This window comes from Canis lupus, chromosome 31 (genome assembly GCF_003254725.2).
Source record: "Canis lupus dingo isolate Sandy chromosome 31, ASM325472v2, whole genome shotgun sequence".
Classification (NCBI taxonomy): domain Eukaryota; kingdom Metazoa; phylum Chordata; class Mammalia; order Carnivora; family Canidae; genus Canis; species Canis lupus.
In genome coordinates, this window is record NC_064273.1 from 22,843,573 (window position 1) to 22,869,406 (window position 25,834).

Below are 25,834 nucleotides of genomic sequence, written 5' to 3' on the forward strand. Positions count from 1 at the left end.
ATGAAAGAAAGGAAGAGTTCTGAAATTGAGGCAGCCCTGCTATTTGGCTTTCCCCCTCCCCTGGTATGAAAACTGGCTCAGAAGAAGCCAGCCTCAAAAGCCACAGGTGATGACAACTCAGAACAGCTGAGTAGTTGACAGCATGAAGACCACCATATAACCTTCCCAGCCCCTTCCCGTTACTTTTATGTTTGAAATTCCAGATTCTCGGCTAATTGCAAATTCATTTGAGCTAAGGTTCGGTTCTCCTTTCAAATTACACCTAATCCTGGGGAAGTTTAACCAGACTGTATATAACTGTATAAACTTATTTACCTATATTTATATAGGTAAATATAAAATATGTTTATATTTAATATTTAGCTATGCATGCTTTATTTGAATTTATTTGATCAGGTTGCTTTCTTCCTAACATCTACTTGAAATTTTCAGACTTAAGAAAGGAATTTTAATGAAGGAATAAAGAGAGACAATTCATTTCTATCCATGCAAACTTAGATATGGACAATTCTGATGCCTCTTAGCAGCTTTGGGCCTCAGCTGACTGGGGAGAAGAAGAATAGAATGATGGGTTTTGAACCCTGAAGAATTGGGTACAGAAATACAAAATAGTAGGGATAGGCATTAAGGGTCTTGCATGGGGCTAGTGGGCTAGCCTTGGGCTGACATTTCCATTCTTCCCTAACTTATATCTTGGTGCTTATGTTATGAGAAAAATATGCCAAGTCAGTCAGTTTATTCATGAAATAGTAGAATTTAATAAAAAATATATGGCATTTTAGATTTGCCAATGTCTATTTTTTTTTTTTGACCTCTGAACCATTTATTGACCTCCTGCTCCTCAAAGGGTATCCTGTTTTGCTGCCTCAATGCCTCAGAATTTTGATGTCGTTGGTGTCAGACACCACCTTGCTGTCTACGATCTTGCGGGTGATGGTCTTCTGGATGGTCTGCAAGGAGTTGCTGTTGTCCAGGGCATCAGTAAGACTGAAGTCCTCCCTGTCTTCCAACAGGCGACAGGTAGGTGGCAATCTCAGCCTCCAGCTTGACCTTGACATTCAGCAGGGTCTCATACTCCTGGGCCTGGCACCTGCCCCTCTGCCCGGGTCTGGGACAACTCAGACTCCAGGTGCAGCAGGATCCCGTTGAGCTGCTCCATTTCCATCATGTAGCAGGTGTCGACCTCCCTCAGGCTGTTCTCCAAGCTGGCCTTCAGGTTTCTCATTGAGTCCAGGTTGATCTCCAAGGACTGGGCCGTCTGTCCATCTCAGCTCCATGAGGGTCATCTCAGCTTCTCCTATCTCAGCGGTCTGTGTGGTGACCACTGTGGTGCTCTCCTTGATCTGCTGGGACCAGTACTTGTCCAGCTCCTTCCAGTTCTTCTAAGCCAGCTTGTCATACTGGGCCTGGATATTTGCCATGATCTTGCTGAGGTCCTGAGATTTGGGGGCATCCAACTCCACTGTCAACCAGAGTTGGCGGTTTGGTTTTGTAGACCCTTTACTTCCTCCTCATGGTTCTTCTTCATGAAGAGCAGCTCCTCCTTGAGAGCCTCGATCTCTGTCTCTAACTTCAGCTGAGTGACATTGGTGTCATCAATGACCTTGTAGAGCCCATGAATGTCACTCTCCACAGACTGGCGCATGGCCAGCTCCATCTCATACTTGATTCGGAAGTCATCAGCAGCAAGCCGGGCGTTGTCAATCTGCAGAACGACGCGGGCATTGTGTCAATGTCTATTTTGATGTCTTATGTTATTTCTGTTGTTTCCTAGACTTCTTAAAAATTACCCCCACCCCACAAATATACTTCTACTTGATCAAATTAATGACATAGGACACATATTGTCATTCTTTGCTTCTGAAACTCAAATAAATGTCTCCTCTACAGGGAGTGTTAATCTGCCAAGGGTGAAAACAAAACCAAAAACAAAACCAACAACCAGAAAGCCAAAATAACTGGACTCTGTGTCTACCATACTGTATTAGTTTTCTTTATTCTGCCTGAATTTTGTTTTTTTTTTTTATTGGTAAGATATACAAAACATTATTTTTACATTAAAAGAAACATAGTTGTATTCTACATAGACTGAAAAATTCGGATGGCTTCAGACATGTTCTGCTTCTTGTGAATCACTACTATTTACCTGTCTAGACTTTCAGGGTATAAACTTGTTTTAAATGTATGTCTGTGCGGAAGTTTTTAAAGCTAATGAATAGCATTATTTTGGGATTAGTTCTGCCACTAACTAGTTGTATAAACCTAACATCTTTCCACTTTCTCTAAATCTACTTCTTCGTCTGGAATTTTAAAGGGATTGAAGTAATACTCTCCTAGTTCCCTTGTGGGACACAATTGTAATATATGACAACTTTACATCACCAGTTTTGACTGAAAGAGTTGCAGCCCTCAGCCACATTTCATGACCCATATTTGACAAGAACTTTGCTAACAGATGTGGGGAGGGACAGCTTGTGGAATTCTTTGAGGTAATGTTATGTTATACCAAAAATATCTACTAAGGTTTTACAGAAATGCCAGACATTTTAGTAGAGCCTTTGGAATTCTTGCAGAAATGTTTTACATAGGAGTTGTCATATCTAATGTGCAGATTTTATTATGATTTCATCATGGAACATTTTGTTCTTTCAAATATATTTTTAAGAAATAATCTTGAGAGATAAATTCTTTCATATGATGAAGAACCCTCATTATCTAGCATAGGAATTTCCTTAATTTTCTTTTTCTTTTTCTTTCTTTCTTTCTTTCTTTCTTTCTTTCTTTCTTTCTTTCTTTCTTTCTTTCTTTCTCTCTCTCTCTCTCTCTCTCTCTCTCTCTCTCTTTCTTTCTTTCTTTCTTTCTTTCTTCTTCTTTCTTTCTTTCTTCTTCTTTCTTTCTTTCTTTCTTTCTTTCTTTCTTTCTTTCTCTCTCTCTTTCTTTCTCTGTTTCTTTGTTTCTTTCTTTCTTTCTTTCTTTCTTTCTTTCTCTCTTTCTTTTTCTTTCTTTCTTGGAAAGTGGTGAGCAGATGGAAAAGAGAATCTTATGGAGGCTCCAGGCCCAGCACAAAGCCCAATGCAGGCCTTGATCTCACAACCCTGAGATCATGACCTGAGCCGAAATCAGGAGTTGGATGCTTAATTGACTGAGCCACCCAGGCATCAGGCATCTCTCTTTAGAATAATCTTCTAAAGTTTAAATATATATGAAATACTATATATATATATGAAATTAAATATATATACTATATATATGAAACTATATATATTTCATATATTTGTATATATACTATATATGAAGTGTATACATAGTATATATATACTATACTATAATATAGTATATGTACAAATATATGGTATATATATAAAATATATATATGAAACTTTCATATATATACTATATATATGAAATACAAAATTTTAATTTTGAGATGGATAATTTATAAAAAGTAATTTGTTCAACTACAGTTGGCTCTTTAAATAGCACAGGGTTTAGGGGCACCAACTCAGTCCCACTACCTCTAGTTGAAAATCTGCATATAACTTGTAAGTCCTAAAAAGCTTAACTACTACTATTAGCCTACTTAACTGGAAGCCTTCTAGATAACATAAACAGTTGATTGACATATTTTGTATGTTAGATGTATTAGGTATTATATTATTACAATAAGGTAAGATAGAGATAAAGAAAATGTTATTAAGAAAATCCTAAGGAAAACACATTTACAATACTATACTATATTTACTGAATAAACCTATATAAGTGGACCCATGCAGTTCAAAACTGCGTTGTTCCAGAGTCAATTATATTTCACCTAATTTAAATTAAATTCACCTAATTTATTTAACTGTTTAATTAAGGGAAGGTAATCATAGCCTGATGTTTCATTACTGTAACATTGCTTTTGTTTTAGTAAATCTTTTGATTAACTAGATCTTTGAAAACAGATCTTTAGAGTTTGTGTTGCTGAGACCCAGGTGTCACCTTGAGGTGTTATGAAGATTTGGTGGCAAAATAGATATAGTAGCTATCAATATAGTGGTTAATCTGGGCACTCCATGACCTCTAACCTAATAAGCTAGAATGTTAGTGATGTCACAGTCTAAGTTTCCCATCTACTATAAGTGGGCCAATTAGCAGTGAACAGAAGCACCCTGTTCCAGGGCTAGATATGAACTTACAAATGGTATATGGATGCAAAACTGACACTTAGCTTTCCTTTCATGTTGAATTACCGATCAGTGTGCTCATCATGTTCTAGTCAGAGAAAACAAATAACTTTATATCCTGAGATAAAAACAAAACAAAGCGCGATAAAGCAAATGAGTACGAAAGGGTTTGCTTTCCAGATCTGGTTCCTCCCAAAATAAGTAAAATCTTAGCTATTATACCTCAATTAAAAAAAAAAAGTAAAAAAAGAAAAAGATTGTAAAAAAAATTCTAATATACTGGTTAATTTTACGTGTCAATTTGATTGGGCCACCAGTGAGTGCCCAGATATTTGGTTAAACATTATTTCTGGGTTTGTCTGTGAAGGTGTTTGTCCACTGAAGGCCTGAGTAGAAGAAAGGATTGAATAAGAAAGGATTCTCTCTCTATGCCTGTCTTTGAGATGAGACATTGTTCTCCTGCCTTTGGACTTGGCCTCAGTCTAGAACTTACAGTATTGGCTCTTCTGGCTCTCAGGCCTTCAGACTGGGGACTAGAACTGTACTATCCACTATCCTGGGACTTCTCAGCCTCCATAATTACATAAGCCAATTTCCTATGGTAAATTTCTTTAGGTAGGTCTATCTATCATCTCTATCTATCTATCTATCTATCTATCTATCTATCTATCTAATCATCTATCATCTATTATCTATCTATCTATATATCATCTATCTATCATCTATCTCCCTACCTACCTATTGATCTATCAATCCATTTACCTATCTTTATGTCTATCTCTATATAAAATCTCCTATTGGTTTTCTAGAAAAAACCCAGAATGTTATACTTGGGATTTCAGCTATAATTTCTGGCTTCCTAACAGAAACAACTTTCTCTGTCTTTTGCAGTGGTGAGGTCTGATGATAGATCTCTTGTGTGTAAGATAATCCTGTGAGAACATTGTTTCTTTCTCACCATGAAAAGACTCATTGTAGACTTAGTGATTTTATTAATTTTCTATCGTAGTTCTCCTGACACCCGGTCCCTTTAAATATCCATTGTGGATTTTTGTTTGTTTGTTTGTTTTTTAGATTTTATTTATTTATTCATGAGAGACACAGAGAGAGGCAGAGACACAGGCAGAGGGTGAAGCAGGCTCCATGCAGGGAGCCCAAAGTGGGACTCGATTCCATGTCTCTAGGATCAGGCCCTGGGCTAAAGGTGGCACTAAACCCCTGAGCCACCCAGGCTGCCCTTGTTCGTTGTTTAATGGAGACAGTCTTTTGGAAATTCAGGTTCATTTGCAAAATTTTTTTACAACCACATGCCCTTTCTAAAATATTTTATATCTGATTAATTCTTTTCCGGATATATTACTAAATTTGAAGGGGAAGAAGGTGAGAAAAAATGGAAATCAAAGCAGACAATAAAAACAGACCATATAACTTCAGCTATGAAAGTTATCAGACATGTAATTTTTAAAAAATCACCAATACATAAAAAAAATCAATGAAAAAAGAGGATATCATAGAGAATCAAATTTATTAAACATATGGAGATGTGAAAGAACTGGAACCCTTGTGTACTGCTGAGTGGGAATGAAATGGTGCAGTTGCCAGAGAAAGTAATATCATGATTCCTCAAAAAATTAAACACTAAAATTTGATATGATCCAGCAACTCCGTTTCTCAATATATAACCCAAAAACTTGAAAGTAGGGCCTCTGAGACATTTGTACACTTGAGTTTATAACAACAGTATTCACAGTTATCGAAAGGTGGAAACAATCCAAGTGTTCATTGATGGATGAATGACTAAACACAACGTGATATATACATATTATAAAATATGATTCACCCTTAAACAGCAAGAGAATTCTAACATGTGCTACAACATAAATCAATCTTGAAGACATTATGCTAAATGACTTGATAAGTCAGTCACAAAATGTCAGATACTGTATGATGCCTCTTTTCCTGGGTACCAAGAGTAACCGATTCATACAGACAGAAGTAGAATGGTGGGTGCCAAAAACTACATGGGGTGGGAGGGAAATGAGGAGTTACTGTTCAGTGAGTGTAGAGTTTCAGTTTGAGAAAATGAGAAAAAGTTCTGGAAATGGATGGTGGTGATGTTTGGACAGCGATGTGAACGTGGTAACGCCACTGAACTCTATGCTGGAAAAAAGGATCAATTTTGTGTTGTATATATTTTACCACAATAGCAAAAGCACCTTAACAACAACCACAAAACAAGAATAATAATAATAGAATTTATTACTACGAAGCTAATAGAGGATGAGGAGTGTAGAAATAAAGATACTTGATTTATCCAGAAAAGGGAAGAAATGAGAAGAGAAGAAAACAAAACACTGATGAGACTAATTAGAATGCAAGTAGTACCCACGGTAGAAATTAATCTAAATTCATAGACAATGTTAATTATAAAGACTGAATTAAAAAATAAAACATCTGTAGATTGCTTACATGGGATGCATCTTATAGGAGCATAGAATAATTGAAAGAAAAATGAGGGAAAAGATGAATACTGTAAATAGTAACCAACATAAAGCTGTAAAACTAGTAATATGAGTCAAGTATTTATAGAAATGATTATTCATAGAGATACTCAACAGAAAAATTTATAAGGTCTAAATTTGTATACATAGTTGTATATGTATTATGTTATAAAAATTTTGTGGGGCTCCTGGGTGGCTCAGTTGGTTAAGAATCTGATCCCAGGATTCTGAGATTGAGCTCCCATATCGCTCCCTGCTCTGCGGAGAACTTGCTTCTCTCTCTCCTGTTGCTCCCCATACTTATGCTCTCTCTCTGTCAAACAAATAAAATCTTTAAAAAAAATCCTCTGGGACTTATGGGACAGCAAGATGAATTCAGTCATAATTTGAGATTTATATACACCATATTTAGTAACTAATAGATGAGGCAGACAAAAATTCAGTGTTGGAAACGTAAATAATTAAACAACTTGACATAATTAAACAATTTGTTATAGTTTATAAATACATAATATAAATACTATATAATATATGTAATTCTCTCTCTCTCTGCACACACACACACACACCACACTACACTCAACAACTGCAAAATTCAGTTCTTTTCAAGTGTCCTTGGAACATTTTCCAAAATAGGTCACCACATGCTGGGCCACAAAGCAAGTCCCAATAAATTTCAAAGGGTTTGAAAATGAAATCATAGAGAATATGTTCTGACAAAAATATAATTAAGCTGGGAGGGAAATTAACAAAACTAAAACAAAAATAACAACCCCCCCCAACTTTGAAGATTAAGCAATGCATTTTAAAATTATGCATGTGCCAAAGAAGAAATCACATGGAAATGAGAAAATAGTTTGAACTAAGATGTAATGACAATATCACATGAAAACTTTTTAGGATGTTACATAAAAACAGTAGATATATATTAACAAGAAAAGAAAAAGTCTGAAAAATTAACAGCAATGTAAACTTCTGTGTGAAGAAACTGAGAAAAAGTACTAAATGAAGTAGAAGAAATGACTTCATAAAAAATAAAGACAGAAATCAATGAAATAGAAAACAAATACATAGCAGAGAAAATAAAGATAAATTTTGGTTGTTTGAAAGTTGAAAAGTGTTAAAATTGTAACCTAACAAACTATTCTTGATTAAAAGAGGGGATCCCTGGGTGGCGCAGCGGTTTAGCGCCTGCCTTTGGCCCAGGGCGCAATCCTGGAGACCCGGGATCGAATCCCACGTCAGGCTCCCTGCATGGAGCCTGCTTCTCCCTCTGCCTGTGTCTCTGCTTCTCTCTCTCTCTCTGTCTATCATAAATAAATAAATAAATAAATCTTTAAAATAAAAAAAAAATACAAGAAAAGAGAGATGGTGCAACTTAAAAAAAATAAAAAGAATATATCTCTATCAAATAGATATGGACAAGATCTAACAATTAAGATTATAAATAAAATGATTAAATATAAATGAACCAATGTCTTAAAAACCACAACTTCCTGAAACTGACACAGGACAGAATGTAAATTATTTTGTGTCTTTCAAAAATTGAATTCACAATTTAAGCTTTCCACCAGGAAGACTCTCAGACAAAAAGATTTCAATTTGAATCCTTCCAAAAATTTAGGGAGATAATATCGTTATTATTATAAAAAGACCTTTGGGGGGTATCCCTGGGTGGCTCAGCAGTTGAGCGCCTGCCTTCGGCTCAGGGCATGAACCTGGAGTCCCGGGATCGAGTCCCGCATCGGGCTCCCTGCATGGAGCCTGCTTCTCTCTCTCTCTCTCTCTTTGTGTGTGTGTGTGTCTCTCATGAATAAATAAATAAAATCATAAATAAAATCTTTAAAAAAAAAAAAAAGACCTTTGGGATCAGAGGCAGAGGGAATCCTTCCCAGAACTTTTTTAAAAAGATTTTATTTATTTATTCATGAGAAACACACACACACATAGAGGCAGAGACACAGGCAGAGGGAGAAGCAGGCTCCATGCAGGGAGCCCAAAGTGGGACTCGATCCTGGGACCTCCAGGATCAGGCCTTGGGCCAAAGGCAGGTGCTCAACCGCTGAGCCACCCAGCCTGCCCTTCCCAGAACTTTTTAATGGCAAGCATGTTGATGCCAAAACAAGGCATGGGCACTTTAAGGAAGGAAATTTGCAAACAAATTTATTCTGAGAACATAGACAAAAAATTTGAAACCCAAACATTAGCAAACTTCTTGCCTTAGTGCATAGAGCAGTATTTTTTTTTTTTTTTGAGTCATGGAAGAGCAGTGTAACATTTGTAATAAATCACTGTAACTTACTGCATTGATAAACTAAAGGAGAAAATATAGGATCATCTGATTAGATGTGGAACAATATATTGAAAAAATTAATTAAACATTTGTTAATGTTGTTAAATTAAAAATTAAACAATATTTATCAATATATTGATAAAGTCAATATCCATTTCTTTTTTATTTTTCACTTTGTGGACAAACTAGTATTAAAGGGAAATTTCATTGAGCTGTTGAGAAACACTGTATACAGCTGCTTATTCCTGCTTAACATATCATGTCAAAACTCATTGATTAAAATATATATATATATATTTTGCTCTTGACTCTTTTGGTTGGCTGATTCAGGATAGGTTTGAAATTGACAAATAGTAATGAAATATTCAAATAATATCTTTCAAAATAGCATCAAACATAGCAAGTATCTGTTCTTGGAATAAATCTAGTGAAAGATGTGCAAAACCTTTACACAGAAAAGATGTGCAAAACCTTTACACAGAAAATTATTATAGTAATGAAATATTCAAATAATATGCTTCACAATAGCATCAAACATAGCAAGTATCTGTTTTTGGAATAAATCTAGTGAAATATGTGCAAAACCTTTACACAGAAAATTATATTACACAGAAAATAGACATTACTGAGAAAGAAAAGAAAAAGAGCAATTAAATGAAATAAATGTACCTTGTTTATGGACTGAAAGACTCATAATTTAAAGATATCAACTATATCCTCCCACAAATAGTACATGCCATATACTAACAATCAAAATGCCAGCAAGGTTCTATCTGTGTGGATTGAAAACTGATTCAAAAATGTATGTGGAAATTCAAAGAGCTAAGAAGACCAAAGACAAATAAATTGGGGGAGGTACACTACCAGATACAATGTTTTATTATAAAGTTACAGTAAAAATGTGTGATATTGACACAGACAAATAATCCAGTAACCCCAGAAAGGATCCAGAATGATACCCTACATTATAATCATATAATGATACCCTACCATTTATAACAATGATGCATCATACTATCTACAGCAATCACAGCATTTATAAGGAAGGTGCCACTGGAATGTTAGGGAAGAAAGATGGATATTTTCAGTAGACGAGGCTGGATAAATTGGGTCTTTCTATGGGAAAAAAAAAAGTTCTCAGTAGATGATGCTGAATCAACTAGATATTCAGGTGGAAGAAAAATTGAATTAAACTTTTTTTCACGTCTCACCTATATAAAAATTAATTCCAGATGGATTAAGATGCCAGATGAACTGAAGATCTAAATTTGAAAGGTAAATTATTAAAGCTTCTCTCCAAAACTGGAGATTATTTCCATGGCCATGACATGCATGAGTGGCTTTATACATTTGTGAGAAGTCAGTTGTGACAGTATCTTCTATACTCTAGAATCCCATTTATATAGAGTCTCCCTCCCCAAAGTAAGTAAAACTAATCAGCGATGCTGGAAATCACAACAGTGGTGAACTTGGTGGGTTAATTTCTGTGAATTTGTACACAATTCAAATTCAATCTCTTGGATTTATGCAATCTCTTAGAGTGATAGTTATGTTTACAAAGCCACTTACAATACTATCAAAAAGTGTCACATGCTTAAGAATAAGTTAAATAGAAAATGGAAAAGTCTCTACACAGATAATTAAAACATAAAAATTATTGAGAGAAATGGAACAAGAATGAATGAAAAAATAAATGATGTGACATTTTTGTGAGCTGGAAAGCTCATTATTATAAAGATGGCAACCGTATTCTCATATAATAAATGCAAACCAATCATAACCAAGAGATGATTTGCTATATTTCTATACAAAATGTGTATATGTTATACTTCAACAACAAATTAGCACAAAAAAGAAAACACAAAATGAATTGTAATTGCCTACCAAAAAAGAAAAGAAAAAAAAGAAATATGCTCTAGCTGCCCCGTAGTCTTGTTCTACCACATTTAGAAGGTGAGGATGAATGACTATCTGGATATGGTGCTAATGCATTCCATTCCTTGTGTCAAATTTCTCACCTTCTCAAATTGCATGAGTGCAAACGTTTTGGACCTTTATACCCATGACATTCTGGGAAATGACCTTACCATTCCTCAACGATATTTTACAAGTGAACTTGGTGTGGAAAGGATCACTGGCCTGAAATATATCTCTTTGATAGTGGAACTGTTAGCAGTCTTCTCAGTGACTATAGAACACAGTGATGTGCATGTGTGTAAATATCTTGAGATCATCCTAATGTACTTTACTATCGCATGAGATGCAGCATCAAAGGAAGTTGGATTAAACATACCCTGTTATCTTGCTCTTTCTTTTGCAACTCAAATCCATGTCGGAGCATAGCATACAGCAGCTTCAGGTGAGAAGAATTTATGAATGTGAACTTACTTAAATGGAATAAAATATAACCTATGCATATAATAATTTAATAATTTTATTATAATTCTGCACAGCACTTCATGGAATCATTGAACAAAAGATTTGTGAATCTTTAGAGATAATTCAGCTTCTACCTGACACAGACTTTACCTGATACGTGCTTTTCTAAATGCTCTCTTAACACCTCCAGGTGAGGAAGTTCATTATTTTATGATGCAATTTATTAATTTTTTATAGACTTCTATGTGCTTTTAGAGGACTCTTATGCTAATCCAAAATCTGTTTTCCTGTAATTTATATGGGTTTTTATTCTTCCCTGTGGTGCCATGTAGAATAACAGTTTAATTTCAGGCAAAGTCACATACACTTTTAAATTTTTCACAGTATTGGGGCACCTGGGCGGCTCAGTTGGTTAAGCGTCTGCCTTAGGTTCAGGTCATGATCTCAGGGTCCTTGGATAGAGCCCCATGTCAGACTCCCTGATCAGCAGAATGTCTGCTTCCCCCTCTCCCTCTGCTCCTCCCCTCTGCTCTTGCACTATCTCTCCAATAAGTAAATAAATCTTGAAAAAAAATCAAAAATAAATTTTTGCAATATTTTTAGACTTCTAAATAAAATCGAAAAATAATCTAGTATATTTGAACTAGGCAACATATTACAGTCAGTAAACATTTCTTAAAAATGTATTTTGATTTTTCATGAATAAATTGCTAATTGGTTTCTACTCTAGACCTTCTTTATGCATGTCTTCTTCATCCAAAAGTACCTCATCATCAACTCACTCACTGAAGCCAGATATCCTTAGATCCTCTCTCTCTTCCTCAAACCCTCCATATCTAATCCATCAGCAAGTTCTATAGGCTGTACCTACATCATCTGCACCACTTTTGATCACTACAGTCCATTCTCCACATAGAGCTAGTAATCTTTCTAAAATCATAAAATGATGATATTTTGTAGTAGGCAGACTTCTAAGATAGCCCACAATAATTTCCATCTCCTGATATTCATGCCATTGTTCAATTCCTCCCCCTAAGAGTTGAATGGACATATTGGCATTTAATGAATAGAATATGGCAAAAGTAATGGTGCATTACTTCTGAGCTTAAGTTACAGAAGACTGTGACTTCTATCTTGTTTGCTCTTTCTCTCTGGCTCTTCTCAATCACACCCTCCAAAGAATCAAGCTGCCATGCTGTGAATTACCGTATGGGGAGACCCATGGGGCAAGAAAGTAAGGGTGGCCTCCAGCCAACAGCCAACAAGAAACTAAGGCTCTCAGTTCAACAGTTCACATGAAACTGAACCCTGCCAACAACTACATGAGTGAGCTCGGAAGTGATTTTTCCCCAGTGAAGCTTTGAGATGCCTACATCCTCAGCCAGGACTTTGCAGCTTTGTAAGAAACCATGAGCCAGAGGTCCCAGGTCAACTGCACTTCGATTCCTGTAGGAAATAGGGAGTGATAAAAGTTGTTGTCTTGAAACTCTAAGTTTTGGGACATTTGTTAGAAATAGATAACTAATACATACTCCTTTACTTCAAACCCTTCAATCACTTTCAATAAAAAAATCTTTTTGTCAACGATCAACAGCCCATTGCCTATGGCTCTGTCCTCCCCTTCTGCTTCTTGGCTGTTTACAGAGCTCCAGACTGAGTTTCTTTCAGCTCTTGGAGCTAGTGAAACTCTTGTTTACTTGAAACTTGTCCTTGCTGATCTCTCTGCTGGCATGTTTTCATGCCCTGTCTTCTCCGGCTGGTCTATTATCATCCTTTTATCTTCCCTGAACTTCTTCTAACCACTCTTTTTAGATACCTTAATCCTATGTTAGGTTCGGAGCACTTTTCTAACTGGACATGATTTCAGTTTTGCTTCTCTTTTTTAATCTTCCCTCCTACTGAGATCTGGTTAAGCCAGGATTCTGACCTGGAACCCAAGGATCCCCACTGTGCACTGCTGCCAAAACACTAGCCTATGCTCCTCTGTAACCTTCTAGAAGTTAATGCACTTGTCATCAAAATTTCTTTGTAGTTTTAGAGGATGCAATCTGAATAGGAAAAAAAAAAGTTCAAAGAGCATTTAGAATAAAGGGCAGTAAAGAGTTACAACAAAGAATAGGTCCAAATCTAAGTCAGGTGTTAGCCATTTCTTATTATATAGAACCTACTGCTCATGCTTTCTTGGTAGAAGTTTTTATTTTTATCCTCTAAGATTATACAGCAAAGAAATAATTTAGGAATTAATTTTTTTTTGTAACGTGATATGTAGATTACAATTAAACTTTTAAAATCCCTCAGAAGATTGAATTAGATTCTTAGCTGATAAAGAAACCGAGTATGTTTCTCCTTCACCAGCCATTACATCCAGCCTGAAGAACACTTGAAACTATTTAAAATATATTGGTATGAACTGTTTTACCTTAATATCTTCATAGTTATATATTAAGCAGAGAGCCATCTGAGATGAATGAATATTAAGAAAAATGATCAGGGAAAGGTTATATTTTAGGATTATATTACCATGTTTTCCTTGATAGTTTTGAAGACTCCACAAACCGAGTAAAGGCATACCAAAAGCATTAAAACCCAGAGCCTAGAAGACTGTAATATAGGAATTCAGAAATCCTGAAAAGTAGAGCCATGCATTACACCCCATTTCAATGAAACATAATAGCATTCAAGACAAGAGTCCATTACTTAGTTTTTACCACACGGGGTACCCAAAATCCCAGTTCCACTTTTAATGTGATTCCAACTATAAAATGAAATCATTCTCAGTCGGTCAATTTTATTTGCTCAATTTATCAAATGGTTCGCCGAACTACAAGAAAGGACAGTTAGTCCTTTCTTCCGTTTGAAAACATTCAAGCTTCCTTTTCTTTTTCCTTCTGCTGCTTGCCTCAGGGACATTTTATGCTTAAAAGCCTTTGGATTGATTTCTGTGCCCATTGGTGCTTCCATTTGCCATCTGTTAGTTGAAGTATTTATATATTTAGCAACACGGGAAAGATGGAACATGAAAAATTGGGGAAATTTGAATAGATAGGACAGAGCAACTGTCAAAGTCTTTGTATGAACAGTACTGCTTCATAATGTGTGGATAATTTCAAAAAGATATGAGGTTCTAAGATTCCTGAATAGCTTGTTATAAAAGCACCGAAACAAAGGAAAAAGTAGGGCTTTGATAACATAGGTTTATAAGAATGTGTAAAGAATGTTAATAGATACTGAGATTTTTGAAAACAGAGAAGTAGAAAAAACTTTACTCATGTTCTTAAAAAATTATTAACTTGTGAAAGGCCTTATTATTCATGGAGGGAAAATGTAGGCCTTAAACTTGACTGAAACCATCGTAACCCTTTTCAGCCACTGATAATTTATTGTTGCTTTGAGAGCAAAAGAAGCTCTTTAATGGGGCGAAAAAACCCCTCACCTTGTCGCAGAGAAGGCAATTAGATTAACTTGGTGAAAATGTTAGGATTTAATTGTGTAAGAGCTTTTGTAATTTTTACATTGTGCAAATTAATTCTCTTTTTAAAAGATTTTAATTATTTATTTGAGGAGAAAGAGAGAGAGAGGGAGAGAGCACGAGAAGGGGGAGGGGCAGAGAGAGGGAGAAGCAGGCTCCCTGAATGGGGAGCCCAAGGCAAGGGTTGGAGGGGCTTGATCCCAGGATCCTGAGATCATGATCTGAGCCAAAAGCAGACTTTTAATCAACTGAGCCACCCAGATGCCCCTAAATTAATCCTCTTAAAAGTGGATTGAAAGACAAGCATCTTAGAATAATGTGACGCTGGGGTCTTACAAACGCAAAGAGAGTAACTTGTAGAATCTTTTATTCCATAATTTATTCTCTGAACTTTTAACACACACTCACTCACTCACTCACTCACATTTGAACAACCAATGAAAAGCATTACTCATTTGTTTATGTGTCTGGCTTTCTTGGCATTCGCTCTTTCTTCTCCTCCTCTCACTGCTTCATATGTTTTGCCTTATTCTCTTCACTTCCCCTCTGGTTCTCCTGTGACTCTGCACCTCCTTATGGTGGAGCCTGGCCAATGTCAACCATTGTTCCCATGATGTTTACTACCTCAATTAAATCAGGCTGCAACTGGAATGTACTTCCAAGATTTCTCTTCCCACAGCAGTAACTGCTCCCACAAAGAATACATTTGCCTAATATGTCAACATCTGGAAAAGCTGTGGCAGTGGCAGCTTATGATCCACAGGCCAACCCCTGACATCAGCAAACATGTGAGGCAATAAAGAGGAAGGAACTCAGGGCATCACAAACAATACACACGGGGAGTGTTTGACCCAATCCACTGCTCTGTCCTCTAAAGGAATTAAGCAAAAAAAACATTTTTTTTTTCTCTTCAGGACAGATCTTCAGAAGGGAAGGATCATAAAAGGATTATGGGAATTCAGAGCCATAAGAGAATTTAGAGATCATGTGGTTTGTATGCTCCGTATCCTAGTTTAGAGATAAGAATCCAGATAATGAGGGCAAAAAACTCCAAACTTGGTGATTTTTAATTATATGGGATTTTTTTTTAAGATTTTATTTTATTATTTATTTATTTATTCATGAGAGACAGAGACACACAGAGAGAGAGAGAGAGAGAGAGAGAGAGAGAGAGGCAGAGACACAGGCAGAGGGAGAAGCAGGCTCCATGCAGGGAGCCTGACATGAGACTCGATCCTGAGTCTCTAGGATTACACCCTGGGCCGAAGGCGGCACCAAACCGCTAAACCACCAGGACTGCCCATATCTGGGATTTTTATATAGATGCAAATCAAAACTTGAATTAGATTAAGTTTTACTAATCACTACACTCTTAACCTGGGAAAAAATTGTGTATGTGTAGATAGATGAATATTTTTGATTTTGAAATGATTTTGAAAAATCATTTTTTAATCTACTTATATAATAAGAGGATCAAATTTTATATAATAATGAACATATTCTTATGAAAGGCACTTAATAAAATTAACATATAACTATATAAAACTGTAAAAGCCATGTTGTAACTGGTAGTTGACAAAAATTAATGTTTTCTAGCTATTTAATGATTTATTTATGGATTTCAGTTTTGTACTTTAAAAAATATTTTCAAATCATGTAAGTAACTTTTTAAAGATTTATTTATTTATTTTAAAGAGAGAAAGAGAGAGCAAGTACAGAGTTGGGGGTGGGCAAAGAGAGAATCTCCAGCAGACTCTTCATTCAGCACAAAGCTTGATGCAGGGCTCAATTCCAGGACCTTGAGATCATGACCTGAGTCAAAATCAAAAGTCAGACGCTTAACCAACTGAGCCACCCACGGGCCCCTGTCAGTAAATATATTACCCATCCCAGGTCTCAAACTTTTATGATATGCCCTTGGAAAACTACTGGGCCACTGATACTATGACTACCTTGCCTAGGTAAATAGAATAGCCCTGAGTTGATATATTGGAAAGAGATCTGAACTAAGCAAAAGAATTAGGTTCATGTTTTGCCACTAAGTTAATATATAGTGTTTGGCAAGTCACTTTTCCTATCTGGACTTGAGTTGAGAATTGATGGGATTAAACCAGTCATCTTATGACAGTTTCAGCTCTAGGATACTCAGAGACTATTTTGAAAACAAGGAATCAAAATTTAAATCCAGGAAGGGAGGTGAAACATCAGTCAAGCAATAAATGTTGTTTGGCTTGGAATGAAGTTAAAGTGTTCATCAAAATTTACAGGTAATAATCACTCCCTGAAGAAAAATAGCTTACTTTTTTCTTTTCTTTTTTTAAGAATGTATTTATTTATTTGAGAGAGAGAGCATGAGTGGAGAAGAGAGGCAGAGGCAGAGGGAGAAGCAGACTCCTCACTGAGCAGGGATCCCAGGGCTCCCTCAGGACCGTGAGATCATGACCTGAGCCAAAAGCAGACACTCAAATGACTAACCACCCAGGTGCATCTTCATGGGGGTTGAAATAGAAAGAAATATACTATATTCTAGTCTCATTTTTACATGAACATGCTTACTTGGTCAACTTACATCAGATAGAATATTGTTATCTGAACAGAAACTAGGATCTTACAGTTTCAACCACCCATCTTTTCTTCTTTTTCTTCCTCTTCCTCTGCTTCTCCTTCCTCTTTTTCTCCTTCTCCTTCTCCTTCTCCTTCTCCTTCTCCTTCTCCTTCTCCTTCTCCTTCTCCTTCTCCTTCTCCTTCTCCTTCTCCTTCTCCTTCTTCTTTGGTTTATGAGTTTTAAGACCCAGGTAAAAATCTCAGAAACTCTCCTAAAGAACATCTAGCTTTCAGTTATTTCTGAGATTTTTCTAAAATGATTGATACATATCTCTATTGATTAAAATAATTTAAAAAAAATATATATATAGATAGAGAGAACTTAGGAAGGCATCTCATCGATGTTAAGGCAAATTCCTAAGTTTTCAGCATGTCCTTCAAGGCACTGCCCATCCTGGTCCAGCTCTGTGTCTCTGGCTCTCCCCGTTCAATCTTCCAGCTGTCTTCCCTAGAGGCTTCTCTCAGTGCTGGGAACACTTCATGTCCCTTCCCTCTCAGGGTCTTTTAAAAATATATATACTTTTAATCTAATTTTAAAAATGCACATGGTGTCAAAAGTCAAATTATTTTCTACTGTTTATAACTAAGCAAAACTCTGAAAGCTACAAAAAGAAAATAATTTCTCACTACAAACTACTCTCATTCCCTAGAGGAATTCATGTTCACATCTTTTAGATATTTTTCTGATACTGTCCTCCATATTTCTATATAATGTGCTGTACTGCTATTGCTTGAATTTTAATTAAAGTAGTACTACTGATTTCCTGATTTGAAAAATAGTTCCCATCAACCCCTCTGTCCTTCAAACATGTGCACATCTACCCCCACTTCTCATCCCACCATAATTGTGTCAGAATTGGAAAAGTTCAGAATTGATGATCATAATGTGTGTTTATCTAAGTGTTATTTTCAAGTGAATCATGGTTTTATTTTCTTTCTTTAGTATTTTTTTCTTTATTTTTCTTGACTTTTTTGTTTGTCTAGTTTTGCTTGCATGTGACAGCCAATGATTATCTCCAAATTCTTGTACTAGAGGGTCAGATCTCCAAATATTGTGTTCTATAATACCCCAGAGTCTTTTTAAAATACTTTTTATTTAAAAATTGGTCTCCTTGAACCTACTGTCTACCTACTGTAATCAGAATGGTCTGCACTTGGACCTATTGGACAGTTGTCATCCTGAGGTTTGCCTTCACTGTGGTCCTAGTGCTTCCTTACTCTTTTTTTGTTGTTGTTGGGCCCTCTGCTTCTTGGATTTTATGTTTTTCTCTTCTAGGTTTCTTTCCTTAACTAATGGAATGCATATTCTTAGATTCACAAAAAGTGAGGATAGGGAAGGGATTTAGCCTTTGAGATCTTGTTTTCCCAAAATTTCTTTGTTGTGCCTTCATACTTGATTGAGAATTAAACTGGCTGGATAATTCCAGATTATAAGTCATCTTCTCTTAAAATTTGATCTTCAACTTCTATTCAAATATTTATTTCTGCTATTGTATTTTTTCATTTCTATTTCTAGAGTTATTTGAAGTTGCTACATGTTTCCAATATTTTTATAGATTTGTCTTCTTATTCCAAGTGTCTGTCTGTGGAACTCCACCACAATTTTTTTTAAAGATTTTTTTTAAGATTTTATTTATTTATCCATAGACACACACACACACACACACACACACACACACACACACACAGAGAGAGAGAGAGAGAGGGAGAGAGAGAGAGAGAGAGAGAGGCAGAGACACAGGCTCCATGCAGAGAGCCTGACCTGGGACTAGATCCAGGGTCTCCAGGATCAGGCCCTGGGCTGCAGGCGGCGCTAAATCGCTGCGCCACCGGGGCTGCCCCACCACCACAATTTTTGTTTCTTGAAAGTTCTTTGTGCTCCATGTATTGTTTCTATTTCTTAAACAATAAATAAATCTACAATGCGATTAGAACCGGTTTAGCACCGCCTTCAGCCCAGGGTGTGATCCTGGGGACCTGGGATGGAGTCCCATGTCCAGCTCCCTGCGTGGAGCCTGCTTCTCCTTCTGCCTGTGTCTCTGCCTCTCTCTCTCTCTCTGTGTCTCTCATGAATAAATAAATAAAATCTTAAAAAAAAAAAAAAAGAAACAGGAAACTCTGGATTTTCCTATAGCATAATCTGGATTGACTGTTTTGCTAGGTAACATCTTTCTCCAGAAAGGAATCTTATTTCGTGTCTACAAGTTATAATCCTGGTTGCTCATCTGGGGAGCTGTTTGTAAGGAGACCTAGTGTGGTCTTATCTTTCAAGGTGCAGACTTTCACTTCATCTATTGGTTCTCCATATTTTATTCCATCTTCAACTATGACTGGTGGCCAAGAGTCCAAAATTTATCTGGTTTTCTCTAATATAAATATCTAAATTTTGCCAGGGTTGGGAAACACTGAACTAATAGAACCAGAGGGTAAAATGGTGGCTTCCAGGGGCTGGTGGGTGGTGGAAATGGTGAGATATTGGGCAAACATCAAGTTATAAGATAAGCTCTGGGAATCCAATTTAAAGCATGGTGACTATAGTTAATAATACTGTGTAGTATACTTGAGATTTGCCGAGAGAGTAGATCATAAGAGTTCTCACCACCATACACACAGAAAAAGGTGACTATATGAGATGATACATATGTTAATTACTTGATTATGGTATTAATTTTACAATGTCTACTTCTACTAAATCATCACATTGTACATCCTAAGCATACATAATTCTGTCAATTATACCTCAATAAATCTGAAAAAAATTAAAAATGAAACAAAGGTTTATTCTTCACTTACACTAAATCATCAATGAGATTGGCATTTTCACTCAGGGTCCTTTACTATCTGGAACATTGCTGATTGTAGAAGTTATTTTCACCCATCACCCATACACATTGGCCACAAGTAGTTATTTGACCCCATACTTCAAGGCAGCAGGAAAATGATCCATTTACTCCCACCTAGAAATCAATATAAACCTGACATTAGTGACTAGTTGTCATGCCTCACAGGCTAGTGGATGCCTCCTAATCAGAGCTTAGAACATACTGCCATATATGAGATAAGCACCTCCTGTGTACATTGGCCTCAAAATCTAACCCAACATTCCCCAAATGCTATCCCCAAGCAATGCACTATGAATGCCTGCTATTGTCAGGCAGGAACTAGGCATCCCTTCGAGAAAAGGGTCCAAATAAATAAATAAATAAATAAGATAAAAGGGTCCTGAGAAATATAGTCTCAGGTTTCTTCTCTGGGATAGGACACAGAAGCAACCAAGGGTAATGAAATCATCTTGTCCAGAGACAATCTAAGCATACTCAAGAAAGTTAAATAACTGTCTAGGCCCAAACAGCAAATACAGACTAATCCTTTATGGGATCCATGTTCTTGCCTCTAATTTCAATATAATTTTCATGCTGGTGTATCTCAGACTTCACACAATTATAATTTGTACTCTACCTTTAAAAAGCCTATTATGATATTTATATCATTCTGGAAAGAACCTATCTTTGATTTAGATGCATCTATTTTAAAAGAAAATTAGTGCATAAGAAAATAAAAGTGAAAATTCAGGAGGGACCATGATGCTACACACAAAAAAGCTATTCCCGGAATTCAAAGGTAGAGGGAGTCTAGGAATGCCAGAGAAGAACAGAGATGCATGTACCTGGCCCCAAAGGACTGAGATGAACAGAAGGTAGGGCTAGAGAGTGGGGTTCTCATAGTTCTGCAAGAAAGGAGAAAACTTGAATTAGAGAAAGTTCTCCCAGGGATGAAGATGGAAATGGATTAAAGTTTGGAACTGAGGATCTGAGGCAGTTATGGGCCTCACTGACACAATGAAATAGAGGGTGCGTCTAGAGAAGAGCATTGGAGTTGAGGAGAGAGATCTTGAGGAGGAGAAATCAAGGAATAAATTGCCTAGGGAGGTGTGGAGCTGCCCAGGCATGACCCTAGGTGATAACTTAGGGAACAGTGATTCAGGAAGACTGTAGGGTCTTAGATTGTTTTTAGGGGAAGGCTGCAAGAAGGGGATTCTGAGGTTAGGGCAAAGGACTGGTTAGGGCTTTGGGACTGAGGTGAGGCAGCAGGAGCCCTGGGAACCAAGTGTCCTGACCTGGGCTGGAAAGAAAGAGTCATGCATCATATCAAAGCCATTACAGGTGGTGAGACCCCACTGTAGTAGGCATCTCTGCTTCTCTGAGGACTTTGAATGAATCCCTTCCTACTAGAACTGGGAAAGGAAACTGGCATGAATACCATACCCCTTCTTTTATTTTTGCTTAGTGCTCAAAAGTTTTCTTCCAAATCAAGTCCACACAAAGCAATAACAGTACAGAAAGAATGTTTTTATGATATGTATTATTTTAATAACATGTGCTTCCTTATCCTTTAATGTTTTTGTGGTTACAATAAATACCTGGAGAAAAGTACTGAGGAAATTCTAAATTGCTCACATTTGTTTTTTAGATTTTGCTTCATAGTTCAAACTGATGAAAATAATCAAGAGCTCAGTCAGTGGAGTAGGAACATGAAGATTATTTAATTTATTTAATGAACAATGAAAATATTTTCTATTTTTTTTCCCTCAATAAAATAACATGGTAAAGAACTCTGGCATTTTAAAATAGGGAAATCTGCTATTGAGACCATTGTTTATTTGGGGGAGGGGGTAGGATAAGAGGATATTTTATTCTCTTCTCTCTTTCTCTCTCTCTGTCTCTCTTTTTTTTCAGGAAGAAAGATTGAAATAAGTACTAAAATCTGTAGTGAAAGAGTTGCAAGTTTGCTTATCTTTATAAAGTTTGCTGATATCTAGACCTTGGGACCCAATGCTTTAAGGCATCTTGTTTCACCTTGAAAGGCACCTCCTCATTAGAAAGACTTGTCATTTCAACAAAGAAAAGTCACTGGCTGATAACCTAATCTTTGAAAAAGAGTTTGGATTTTCCTGCAACAAAGAAGAGAAATGCAGTATTGGAATCTATCTATCTATCTATCTATCTATCTATCTATCTATCTATCTATGAAACTAAAAGCTTAAGAGGAAGAGGGAAAAATGCCTTGAACATAATTAGTACTCAGGCTGTTTCATCTGTTAAAAGACTTAGTACTGGGTGAGAGAGCTTGGTATTGTGGTGTCCAGCTTCAGTTAGAAACCCATCCAGAGTTCACCAGAGGGAGGAAGCAACTCACAAAAGATAATTTTTCTCTTTAAGGATATTCTTGACTTTATTGATGAAAAAATAAAAAGAAGGAAAGAAAATCTCTCCCTCCCCATTTCCCCCAGACTGCTGTATTTTTAGCAACAAGAACAACAGCACAACAACATTTTTTACTGATCTGGAATAAGGCATGCCACATTTTTCTCTTGAAAATAATCATGATGATAAGAATGATTGGATTGTTGTTTTTGCTATTGTCACTGGGTCATATTGGCAAGCCTTAAAAACCAGAGTGTCAGGAAGTGATATGGGAAGGAACTCTTAAAAACAAATGTGCCCTCCTAACTTTGTAGATCCTTCCAAATTCTTTTCAGCTTAAAGTTTGTATTTTCTGCTCTAATGTTTCTTAAATTATGTTTTTCTGTAGTTCTCTGAAGTAGTGTATTTGTCTCTGCTATAACACCACAGGCTGGGTGGCTTAAGCAATGGAGACATATTTTCTCATAGTTCTGAAAGGTAGAAGTCAAAGATCAAGGTTCAGCCTATTTAGTTTCTGGTGGAAGCTCTCTTGCTGGCTTGCTGATGGCTGCTATCTTGCTATGTGGTCACATGGCCTCTTCACTGTGTCTGTGCCTGGAGAGAGAAAGGGCGGGGGGGGAGAGAGAGAAAAAAAAAAATCTCCTCTTCTTATAAGGCCACTTGTCCTATTGGATTAGGGCTCTACCCTTATAACTTTATTTAACCTTAATTACCTCTTAAAGGCCCAGTCTCCAAATACAGGGGTTGGGGCTTCAACATGAATTGGGCAAGGGGGCTACAACTGAGTTCATAGCAATCCGTATATGAAGTACATATTTATCAATGACAAATCATGACAAAAACATGAAAGACAATCTGTTTCTTGATAATACTGTGTTGTTATAAACACCTGAAATTACCTGTAAAGAGACCATTTGAACTTAACGGTTATTGTTTAACTTTAAAATATGCAACAGCTTACATTCTGGTTACACTTAATATTTTTTTTCGATGTACTTCCTGCTCAAATATTTTGTGTGATTCTTCCAAGGCACTTGTGACGAGAAACCTATCATTAAGCCTTGGCTGAGGAAACTGGGTCATAACATAGCGGAGAGAGTGGTAAGTGCCCTGTGAAATGAGATCAGAAGAGAAGCTCTTCTGCTGTAGGGGGTTCAGTTAGTGTCTTGGGATATGGGACCCTCTCTCTAGAGTGAAAGTGTCGTTTTGGATGAAACTCCAAGGTTCCTCCTGGCTGTAAAATGGTCTGTATTTCTATAAAACACAAAGAAAAGGAAGAGATCTTCTGACAGCCACACTGAGAATTAATAAAAGTTGTGGGTTTAAAACCCTGTTTTCCTGACTTACAGCTAATGGAAATTTCCAGAAATACTAAAGGTCTACTGTCAAGTCCCTCATCCTAATTCTCTTGACGGCATAGAAGTCTTATGTTTGCTTACTTCAGTGGTTAGAAACACAGAAGAACATCTCCCTTTAAGGCTTATTAAGAGAAAATAACTGCTTAACGTTCCATAGAGAGTGGTGCTTTTCCTTAAGAAAGAGGGGGAAAATGACGACTGCAGATGTTTAAGAGGTTGGCTATAAATTCAGTGAGCTATAAACAAGAATTGTGATGGGAATAAAATCCAATGCCCTTATAGGGAAACCCAGACATGCAGATTCGTACATGCACCTCATGTTAGGTTTTTTTTTTTTTTTTTTTTTTTTTAAGAAGCTTGTGGTGGTACTAAGGGTTTGCCTGTAAAATGAGACCTGAATGATGTCTGGCAGATCTGAAGCACAAAGAAAGATCTGAGAGCCCTTGTGTTTACACTTGCACGATGACGGTTGTAAGCAGATCTTTCTAAACACGACAGAGCAATTTAGAAGGATTAAGATCTGAATGTAGCCAAGTGTATGCCACAATTCTCCTGCTTGCTAAAGCTTCATGAAATTAAGTTCCCCCACGCTGATAAACCTAGAACAAAGGGATTTTGAAAGTTCCTCTTAAGGAATTTGCTCTCTCATGAGATCTTGTTGCTTGTCCCTTGAGTTTATAGTGTTGCTTCTTTGTTCTATGGGGATAATCCATGTTGGTTATTTTCCATGTAGTAGCAAACAATTTCTCTATGAGGTAACTCCCTAAAGCTAGGGAAGAAGGCACCGAGAGAGTTTTCAGTCTCATTCTGAAGAGAATGCTTGCATCGCTTGAGAATATAATGGAAAACGTCTTTCAGTTTGTAAGTCATTCTTGTTTTGTCTCCATTCCAAGATAAATTCCGTTTGGGGGAAATTGCAATACAGTGTTCGGTCATTTTTGATTTATGTTAGAATAAAAGAGTAACTCAAATGCTGGAGCTTTTTCTCTAATGCTGTCCTGAGAGTTCATGTCTCAGTGCTGCCTTTCAGGTGAAATCACATCATGATTAGTCCTTTGGCTACTGCATTCAGTTAACACTATCAAATTCTCAGCTCATGCTGGGGAGGAATCTCAGCTGTATGGGAAGAGGACATATGTTTTGACACATTAAATTAGAAGTAACTCACAGAAGATTCATGAGTTTATGACGAAGTTATATATCCAGACGGTTACATCACTGAGTACTTCACATAGGTAAGAATGCTGCTCGGAACATTATTATGTACAAAGACATAGGACTGATTAGCACCCTTTTGCTGACAGGAAATTATATATATATGATAGACATATTAAAATATGCATTATATATTAACATGTAACACATAATTGTATTCATAAAATATGATAACATTAATAACACATTAATTCTATATAAGATTTACCATATAATTATATCAGCCTTTCTTTTTTTAAGATTTATTTATTTATTCATGAGAGACACAAAGAGAGGCAGAGACACAGGCAGAGGGAGAATCAGGCTCCCTGCAAGGATCCCAATGTGGGACTTGATCCCGGATCCTGGGATCACACCCTGAGCCAAAGGCATATGCTCAACTGCTGAGCCATTTTTAACTGCTATTAACCATTTTTTAGATATGGATCCCATTCAATGAAGTGCTTTTTGAATAATTTTATGAATTCAGCACTCTTGTTGGTATTGCTGAAGATACAAAAGAATACGATAGCCCTCTAAGTGGTTCAGAGGGCTTTCAAGGAAGTTCTTTATTTCCATCCTTCCTAACATGAATCTTAACTCTTGGGATCCAGTGAGGAAAGTTACCTTCTTCTATTAAGTCTTTTTGGACTGTATTTCCAGTCT

The 25,834-nt window shown here is 36.6% G+C and overlaps 1 long non-coding RNA gene and 1 pseudogene across 2 annotated transcripts in view; one reads left to right on the forward strand and one right to left on the reverse strand.

Annotated features, from left to right (window-relative positions):
- Positions 1–866: 866 nt before the first annotated feature.
- On the reverse strand, positions 867–1,729 carry LOC112661642 (keratin, type I cytoskeletal 18-like; annotated as a pseudogene).
- A 13,917-nt stretch (positions 1,730–15,646) lies between these two features.
- LOC125754131 (uncharacterized) overlaps positions 15,647–25,834 on the forward strand; it is a 53,930-nt gene continuing 43,742 nt past the window's right edge. For both annotated transcript variants that reach the window (XR_007407596.1, XR_007407595.1), the window contains exon 1: positions 15,647–15,798. This is a non-coding gene — a long non-coding RNA (uncharacterized LOC125754131). The remainder of the gene's footprint in view (positions 15,799–25,834) is intronic.